This window comes from Euwallacea fornicatus, chromosome 12, assembly GCF_040115645.1.
Source record: "Euwallacea fornicatus isolate EFF26 chromosome 12, ASM4011564v1, whole genome shotgun sequence".
Taxonomy (NCBI): domain Eukaryota; kingdom Metazoa; phylum Arthropoda; class Insecta; order Coleoptera; family Curculionidae; genus Euwallacea; species Euwallacea fornicatus.
The window spans coordinates 591,512-602,281 of NC_089552.1; positions in this window are offsets into that span (position 1 = coordinate 591,512).

A 10,770-nucleotide genomic window follows, 5' to 3' on the forward strand; every position below is an offset into this window, starting at 1 on the left:
ATACTTTCATGTTTGTGTACACATTCCAGATCGATTCCCCTTCCAGCGTATATGACTTTTACAACAGTTTCTCCTCTCGTTCTCTACACATGTGAGAATAGGACGAGATGAAAATATTCACCATGTTGGTGTTCTTAGGCTCAGTTGTTCAAACCGCAGTTCTAAACTTGACCTGGGATTTAAGGCTCAGTAAGCCGTTATTTGTCATTGTCTTGCGCTTCAGATCTATACTGAGTTTATCTAAATCAGATGCGGTTCGGATTTCCTTAGTTTTATTCAATGTTTTATGCTCCATATCTGGAATGGACGAGACCGAGGCGACCCGAACGTGCGAATTCAATGGGTTTGAACAAAACTTGCATTTAGCCAAAAGACGTTCATTTCGAGACATTCAGCCTTTCACGGAATCTGACCTTTGTTAAGTACGAAATGTTAGAAGCTCAATTTTAATAAACTGTCCGGTAATGTTGAAAATCTTCCAATGCCTCATCAGCTGGTAATTATCTCATCAACTCTCTCGGAATGTTCTTCTATATTTGTGTCACGTCGCGTCTTATTCTGTCCAAATGCCGGTTTGTTTTTTTTTTTTGCGAATACACCCCGTAAAGCGGTCAGGTGACGGATAAAATGACAAATCAAGAGTGTCCGAATTCCGCACGCCTATAAAGTTATTCGTACTTCTTGTGCCTGTTTCTCATATGTCGGCGGACACATTCGGCGAAGCTAGAGCCAACTTTCTTCTTTGTACCGAGCCTCTGAAAAAACTGGTCGACTGCAAAGTTCCAACTTTTTATTCGCTCATTAATTTCAGTCTTTTCTCCTTTGCGATATAAATACGTGTACGTCGGACGACGTGAAGGTGGCCGTCTCCCATCGAATTTTGTGACCGATCGAAGGTATTGTTCATTATCAAAGCGAGCAGAGGCATAAGAGTTAAAGTCGCTTAATTTTGCGCAAAAGTAATAATAAGTAATAGGTAAAAGTTCAGCGGATTCTCATGAACCTGCGACGACTTTCACGCCAAAAACACTGGGCGATCGCCCGCGGTCCGACCGAACAAGAAGATGAGCCTTATAAATAATGAAAGTTTCTCATTTGCGATTTATGTCGGACTTTAACGTCTTCCTTGTTAGCGTTCGAGTAAATGCCATAAAAATTATTCACTGGTTTTTACTCGATTTCCGCCTTCGACGATGCTAAAAATGGAAAATGATTTTGAAAAAGAACCTCACTTGATCCTTTCCCCGGAAATCGCAAATGTACCGGCTAAGTACCTTTGGTAGGTAGAAAATAGCGTATTTTGCACCTGCGCGGCAAGAAACTCGACGAGAATGTGATTTTTCTGGGCGAGACGCCCGTATTGCGTGCTGCGGAACTCGAGGGTGGTTTCATATCGGATACGGGGCTCAGAGATAAACTCGCTCAAGATACTTCAATTCTGCTTTGGTTGACTGCGGTCAGGAGGCACGCGCGTGTTGTCGCCAACAGAGTTCCTTAAGAACTCGCAATGCAAAATATCGGTAAGTCTTCCACCGCTCTACAATTAGGGACCAGCGCTGCAGGCACCCTCAGATTTATCACCTCGGCCGTGTGGTTCTCGTGAACGGATAGATTTACTTTCAAGCAGACGAGAGGCGGTAAAATATCCTATTTTACACTTCTTTCTGTGCAGTGCGGAAAGAGTCGTAAATCTAATAAGCTTAACTCTTCTAGTTGGTAAATCGGAGGAGGACGTAAACTTTTGACACGATCGACTTTTACCAGAAGTCCAACGGCGCTAAAGCGCAAACTCACACCGGCGACGTTGTCCTCAGTCGATCGGAACCCAAAAGACCCGCAACGAAAATTTGAACTTTTCTTTCTGCCGAATTCGAACTGACGTTCGACATCTCAGCCGGAACTGAAACGAACGTTCTGCCACCCCCGATTCCATTTTGCAAATCAACAATACAACATGTAAACCATCTGTTTTCCTCTTCAAAACGACTCTTCAATGCTTTAAGCTCTTTATCCTTCGCAGATATTTAATCCGTCGATAATGCGTTAGACTTAAAAATCGATTCGAGCACATTCAGGCTGAGAAGCAGAGTTTTTTTGCGCTAATTACCTATATAGCTATTTCACTACAGTTATCGCAGATGATGGTGATATTAATTTGCAACACCCACTAACAGTTCAACGACGGTTTTTCTATCTGCATTAAGTTATGCATTGCGGTGCTTTCTTCTTTCTTCAGATGAAAAGAGTAAAAATTCGGCACGCTCGGTCGCCTTTTAATTTAATTACTTTTAGCAGGATACATATTTATACTTAATCCAATCGTAAATTACTGCTAATGGTTTCTACAAGATGTATTAGAAATAAATTACCGATCTGCTAATTAGATCGTCGATCGTCCAAGTCCGCTTCTCTCTTTCTCGTCGGAGCTGGTTCTCTGGGCTTAATGCGAATTCTGGAAATACATTATTGTGGCTAATGCGATATGTGTCGATAGGAGCCGCCTAGTTGAAAGTTGGGTGGTATTTCGCTTGAATTTTATATATGGAAATATATACTTTCGATCGACCTTTACACCATGCCTTTCGATATCATTACAATAAGCTTAGCATAGCGCAACGCGTAGAGGAAAAAAAAATGTAGATTTATCGGAAACTAATGTAACAATTGAATAATATTTTTGTCATTAGTTACGTAAAGCTTGACCATTTTAATCACAAATTACGACCAGTGACGAGGGCATAACGCGCACGGGGCGATCGTGATTACCTGGCCGAAGGCCAATACGGCTGAGTACTCCTCAGGGAGGCGCCGGGACGCTTCGAATTGCACGGATTGACTTGAAAGCCGCCTTCACCCACAGTAGGTGCGGAGAGTATTCGGACGGCGGGCAATATTGTTTGAAACGTACTGTCTCGATGTTATTACACATTTCGCACGGCCCTGTATTAATCGCAAACGCTTTTCGACCTTTTTAAAGCGTATTTTTTACCAAAGAAGGAAAAACGCCTCTGCTCGGTACGAGAATGACTACATAAGCAAAGAAATGAACGGGAACGGACTTGCAAAAAGTATCCGCACCCTTCCGCATTTTCCACATTAAACTATAGTTAAGACGTGATCTATCCAAGAAAGCTTATTGAATAATTAAAAGAGGTAGTTCAGCTCGTTCAGGGTGATAACATTAACTTTTCGGCGATAATGTCACGTACCTTCTTATCCCCAAACCAAGCACCCCATGTTACGCATACGGATCTGTTCCCCTTGCATTGTTCCCGTTTGATTTCTCACGAAAACCTAATGGTGATGTCACAGCGCAGTCAGAGTACTGGTTCGTTTAAGGGACGTCATCCCTTCGTCTGATGCGACGAAATCGTCAGAATATGGCTAACTCAGACCAAAGGTCTAGGATCAGTTTAAATTACTCACTACCTTTACCGATGCGCTCCAGATAAATTCATGTTATCAGTTGCACGCCCCTGGTTTCACGGTGACGTCAGGGCGTTCCATTCGTGGAGATATTCATATTCCAGATCCATAGAGATTCGATTATTCTAGATTCATTGAAATTATCATTAGATTGTTGAATATTATTGCTGAATCACTCGCGTTTTAAATACTCATACTAGCTTTCCCCGTTTGAAACACTGGCGAAGTGAAAAGTTGTTAGTGAATCGTCTCCGCCCTGACAAATCTACATCGTGGTGTCGACTACGTATAAAATACCGGCTGGTATAACAACACGATGAAAAGTTGAATAAAAGTAGTTCATATACTAATTCGTGTCCAGTTCCCTGCGGTCACATTACACATTTAGTAATAAATGCTATTAACTTCGTATAAACTTTTTTCCTCAAAATCGCTCGTAGAATCACCTCTTAAATTTGTGACGTACTATTTTGAAACGCCCTGTATAATATTATCTGCTGTACGAATACTTTTTACACTGGCTGTTGGGGTCCCAGGGAAGAAACCTCTGACAGCAGGTATTATTTTACACGTGGATACCACTACGAAAAAGCAGGACAATGGGCGAGAGAAACGCTACTGCTTAACGTCAACAAATGCCTCTATTAGTTTCCAAGGGTTGAACCGTACAAAAACGGCCATGAGTTGAGGAAAGACTTTCCGTGTGTTTTTTGCAAACCGAACTGACTTCGTCTTCTGGTTTTCCCGATCTCGTAAAGCTGTCTTTTCCTTCGTCGCCCAATCCGGGCCCTGGTCGGACAGTTTCCCCCATGAGTCAGGGTTCTCAGGGTGAAAGTGATCCATACATGTACCTTAATGGGATTTTGCCCTTAACGTGTCAACTCATGGGTTCTGCGAACGGTCAAATCGCTGATAGTAGTCTACAAGCGAGGAACATTCACAATACCCTAGATGGTACACATGGCGGATCCGTTTTGTGTTTCTTCTAATGAACCCAAAACCGCCCTTCGAGGCCACTAATTTACGAATTTGACTCTTTGACGTTTAACGCGTAACAGGCTCGACCATAAATAACATGGCGATGTGGACGGGAACCCAACTCGACCGTACTTCCCGTTTTCTTCCGCGCCCCACTCCTTCCGGTGTCAAACTGACACGCCAAGGGCCTTCGCGTTGTCATGACAATTGGCCGCAGGAGGCAGTCAGGCCGCAGCCTATTCCTGAGCCCCAGTTTTACACACTATAGGACAATTCGCCGGCTAATCGCGCCTCCTCAAAGGCGTTCAGGCTCAGCCGGGTGGAAGAACCAGATCTCGAACCCTGTGAGTACGTGGTCATGTGGTAAACACCGCATACTTATGAATACAAATTAGACGGTTAGTCGTTTGATAAGTTGCATAACACCCGACTCGCGGCCACTCGGACTGACATTTAAAGGAATAATAGAAATAATAAAATTACAAACTCGGGACTGTTAATAGTTTAACTGTAATCTGACTGCTGCCACCTTGTGCGGCCTGTGCGTTCTATACGCCAGCCGGGTATTGCTTAATTACTGAGAAATCCCGTAACTTCTAAAGTGCTTATGAAAATAATAAAAACACCACTTTACCCGTGGATTTGTTGTGTACCGTTCTTCGTGCTCGCTCATGAAGGTTATCTATCACTTACTTACCAAATAGAATTCCGGAGCTTTCAAAATCGTTAATAAGACGCAATTTGTTCGATCGAGGATAAAACGCTGAAAAGCCGATCCGGCCCGCTTGAAAAACAAAGCAAGACATGTCATATTAGATTAATACTTTCTCCATTAATAGACCAATGGAGCATTAGTCCAGGTGGAAAGTAAAAACTATGAATAATTCGGTATGTGATATCAGGGCAATTATTGCTACAGTTTCTAATGTAAAAACAAAACTCGCTCGCGGTTTCATGCGTTTTCTTTATTTATTAGCTCGGTCAGTTTGGGATTTTTCTGTGCGCTCTGTGTGAGCGTAGAAACTCGCTTTCTTCGGTTAATGTATGATTTTTACCCATCCGTAATGCGACCCGGTAATAATTATATTATTTTATAAGCCGCCAATCACGGTCGAATTACCGAGGTATTCGTTCGCGTACGGGCGCTACCGGAATCGCAAAACTTGCCATCGCCACAAGGGCCCAAACGCCAATTCGGAATTCGATTGTTCGCAAGTGTCGCCGAATGCGGCTGCGCGACCGAACCGAACCGTGCAGAGAACCTCTGACGGACGCAATCGGCGACAATCAGGTTCACCTTGATTCCTGCGAATTTTAAATATTAATTCTCGCGAGCGCGCTAATCAACATACGGCAGCGAGATTTCTCGAAAACCCGCTAGTTCGGTTTATCTAAGGAATTAGTGTTGTACTGGTTTTATTAGGCGCTAACAGGGCCCCACCGAATATTTAGCGATACTAATTTACGTCACGGTTAATTAATTTCGATTTCCATCTTGCGAGATTCGAAAATCGGCCGGAGAGCGCCCCGTCTACAGGGCGATGGGGAGGTAGCTCTCGTGGGTTTAGCCGACGCTTGAGAACGTGATTTTAAACAAAAATTTTCTCATCGATGTACGTACGAAGCGACGTTGCCGATTTTCAGAAGAATAACGCAATTTCCGATCTGGTTTCCCGGGAAATGGCCGAATTTAGGGCACGCGTTGTAGGGAAATTTTTGTTTAAAATAATGTTCTCTGCAGCTGGTTACGGAAGTTATATCCCTAACACCCCGCACACAGGGTGTGACTTGAGTGATGTCATTAGTTTTTAGGAGCGATTCCTTGTCATGCTTTATGAGCAGATAAACATGTGTCGTAACTCGCATCATTCCCGAGATACCGAATGTCAAAGTTTTATTTAAAAAATCGAATCATGAATCATTCAAAATAGCTTCGCGCCGATTTTGGCGAAACATGTTTGTTAGCATTAAGAAGAGGCTACTTTTGATGTTATTTGCATTTTAACTAATAATCCCAGTGGCGTCGCAAACAGTAACCCTACTGATATCGACGGCGTCACCATCGTACGCCGCCGTTTTTTCCGAATCTGATGCTTGCACCAGACCAAACAATTAAGAATACAACTTTCGTGTCTTTTGAGTCCTTCTTCGTAACTCGCTTAATTTTTGCCATTTTTAATACTCGGGACGAAAACAAGTTCGAATAATCGATAAAAAGTTGATTTTTTGACAGTCCTTTGACGCCCAGCATCTCGGAAATGACGCAAGTTGTGACACGTGTTTGTATTGACATTTACTCGTGAAATGTGTCAAGGAACGACCCCTTAAAATTGATGACATCACTCAGTTCACACCCCGTCTGTGAGAGCAGTTTCACTATATATTGTAGGCGTTCACGGACCATCGCTCGACTAATACCTCTTGTGTGCACAGGTACATTATTGGTCAACGAACCGTAATTTGGCCCTCATCTGCTCTTGAGATTAAGATTTCACTCACTGTTGATTTCACTGAGATATCAACGCGCGGCGGATTTCAAGATATTCCTAGGCCGCGCTGAGCGTTAACGCTCTTCGTCGCTGTATTTTCGTTGAAAGCCACCGCAGCTGACCTAAAATTAATTTCCACGGTGCCGAAATATCAACATTAGCATTTATTGCACAAACCGCCGAATATTGATAAGATTACACAACCTCTCGAGCATCTCCCGAACGCAAGATCGTAAATTTGCGGCTAATTTGCACACGCCATTAACGTACGCCACATCGCACGGCGATTGGAGGACCTGAAAACAAAGGCAGATGATGCTAAAATTAAGATTAAAAGTAAAGGTTAAGCGACCTTTTTTACTGTTCAAGGCGGATCGGTTTTACTTATTTAATCCGAACCACCAATTTATTTTAATTGCCCAGCATCCATCAATTACGGGTTCTCTTAAAACATATATTTACATTATTTACGGACGATTTTTATAGTACAAGGCAAAGATAAGAGTACGATCTCGTTATTCGCCTTATTAGATTCCACATTGAGAAATACCCGCCTAATTAATTCTGTGGGCTGTTGGTACCCCGTGCGTCCACCAACCGAACCAAACGACGAAATTGTCCTTTTTCGCTCGTCTGTCGCTGGTCGCGCGACGAAAACCGATTTCGGCCACGTGGAGAACCATCGGGAGCGAAACAGGATCGCTCTCCCCCTCTTTCCCCTCCGAGGTCCCCCTCTCGCGTGCAACGGAATGTCGTTAAATTAATCCGTGAATGGCGCGCGGTCACTGCGGCAAGATGCCGCACATTTTTTCCTCGGCGAGAACCCGCCGAACCTATTTTCTCTAATGGGTCTAGCTGATCTAAATGAGAGCGAGGCGACGTGAGAAATCTAAAAAATACACGCGGAGGCTTTTCGCACTCCAAACTCCGCGGTTCGACGTTTGTTGCGCGCCAAAAGGGCTCCCCGAAGCAATCGGGAACGCACGAGGCCCCGCGTCCCTTCGTCGCGGCGCAACGGACGACTTTCCAAAATTCTGATTTGTCACAAGGGAAAAATTCCTGACGTCGTCAGGGTCGTCACGAAAAATCCCGGCTCTCGGGCGCTACCCCCACTCCACCCTCCAAGGTGCGATGAACAATTGCCGGAATCGTCACCTCCGAGGCCCCGAAAAGGGGCCCCGCGTGCAGGATAGGTCAAACGGGCGCGGATCGGTCACGAGCTGCACACATGTGGTTACGTCACAAGCAAAAGACCTAACATGCGGGTGTGACGTGATAGAATTTTAGGTGCACGGTCTGAAATGGGCCCCTTCAGACGTTGCCCTCAATGCAAGAAAACAAAGACTTCTCTTCCCGGTGCTGCGGAATCCTCGCGAGCGGCTCGGCGATTATCGCACAAAAGTTGCTTCCCAGCGTTAAATAATGAGTGAAAGAAAGGGTTGTGAAATGCGATATTGGTGAATCGGCTCTTAATTAGCAAAATTTCGCAGATCTCTGCGAGGCATTAGTCCCAATCAACGTCCGTTCTCTTTGGCAATCTCGAGCAAATCTGACCGAGTGTGAGGTAATAGCTGTAATTATGCAACCGCATTCCTTGCGTTTTCGCCGCGAAAGGGCAAAATCCGTTGGTCAGCGAAGGCCAACATCTAAACCGATACACACATTGAATAAGCTAACAAATATCTTGTGTTATCACGCCGACAATGGGCAAACTCTTCACGAGGATTGTTCTCTCGAAGGCACCGCGGCGCGCGCACCCACAATGCCTAGTCAATTACGTAACGATAATTAAATTAACAAGAGCGGTAACGATTGGGATCGCACGTGAAAGTTAATACATTTTAGTCAGTGTAGAACGAAACTAATTACGGACTTTTACTTGTGGACCGGTCGGTGAAAGAAAAAGGTTCGAAAATCGTGTAGCTCGGGCGGTCTCTGTGTACGTTTCGAACGTTCACATGAACCGTTTTCCCATCGATTATCGATTACAAGTGTGTGTTATACTTATGCACCACTTCACTTTTGGCGTATGCAACTTGAGCACGAGAAGCGAATAGCGCAGCTCGCACTCTCATACGTCGACGATTTGTCAGTTACGCAGAGCGTTTAATTCGCTGGTACGAAACGGCAATTTTAGCGATTTCGAAGGACCGTCGTCGTCATCCCTGGAAATCTCACTGCAGCCCTCCCCTCGAGACAGTCCTTCGCCCCCGCGGGGGCGGGAGGGGCCACCGATGTTCGGTGTAGCTTCCGTCATTGTTACACCTCACGGAGAGTTCGAGAAGAAATGCCGTGCGTGAAAGTAACAGGATGGAAATCACACACCATTCTTCAAAAACTCGTGAAAGGCGTGCACGGGGAACATTAGCCAGTGCAGTGGTTATCTAATTATTGCTAAATCAACGTGTAGTATGCTGGCGGCCGCTCAACGCGAATGCGTACATATGTCGCATTGGGCGTTCGATCTCCGTCCAAGTGGAACCACCTGAAGAATTATCTCCCCAAAACCAATTTCCAATGACCTATACGAGGCCGCTTCGGAAGCAACATCACTTTCATTAAGAACATTTCTTTGCACGAAGAAGTTTTAATCTACCCGGTATTTACTTTCTCACGGTCCCAGTATAATCAGTCTCGAGCCAGTCATTTCGCCGCTAATGGCATCTATACATCATTATCAGCAGCCTACTAAAGGCCCCTTCACGTAGTATTTAGTTCCTCACGTAACCCCTTCGCCACCATCCAAGCGTCAGATCGATCGCCGGTATCGATCAAATGTTCTCCGTGACGTAAGACTCCAATGAGGAAATGGGGCATGGGCTCTCAAATAAGGCTTGGGAGAGGTGTTGGGGCCAATTAGGCGCGAGAGTGTAGTGCGGATCGGGCTTAAACGGGAGCCGTCTACCAATGGACGCAAGATTTACTCCTATTACCGAGAGAGCGGCCTTATCTAGCGATAAATACTGGCAGTCGTATCTCTTTGAATCTTGGAATTTCGCTTTGGAGACTTAAAATTGCCTTTTTAACGAGCCGATGGAATTTTTCCTCTTCTACGCCGTCACGGCTTCCACGGCTTCGACTGGTTTTATTGCATGGGTGCGGGGGAAAAAGTGGCCTAATAAGACCCCGGTCTTATTATTATTTAAGAGTCGACGCTATGTCTTCGGCCGGTATTTACGAATATACGTGGGTGGAATGAGAATAATAAATATCTTTATTCAAAATTATCTATCGCGTTCTCTTTTCTCGGAAACAGTTAGCTGAAACTAACGAGTACTGCCTCGAGGGGTTCAATTTTCGAAGTGCCGAATTTTCTCGAACTGGGCGACAGGAACACGTCAAAGCCGACTGCGGAACTCGCTCTTTTTTTGAAAATTTCGCCGAGAGCGAGTACCGTGCCGACGAGCCTGTCCAAAACGAGGTCAAAGGGTTCACACAGCAAAACGTATTTTCTCACGTACCAACAGCCTGATGGTACTTCTGCAAGGGACGCGGTTCCAAACTAACTAATAATTAAAACAACTTCCTCTTTTAGGGGCTTTAATCCGGCGCATTGCATTACGGACATACGTGCGTTTATGTCACGGCATTGCGTTAAATAAACAATTGCATGCATCGATAATTGAGTCTTCAGATACACAGTTAATCTCTGCGACGGGAATTTATAATGTCGCTCGATCGGAAACTTTGAGGTGCATTTTCGTCCATTTTCAAAACGAGAAGAGTAAAATCTTCTGAATACACTCGGCATGGTGCTCCGGCGGCCGGACTGTGCGGGATTCACCGGGGCGCCGATCCGCTAAAACTTCAGGTTTCCACTCCTGCAGGCCGCACCGATCCGGGACTGTCCCGAAAACAAAATGTCGGCGTCGACGCT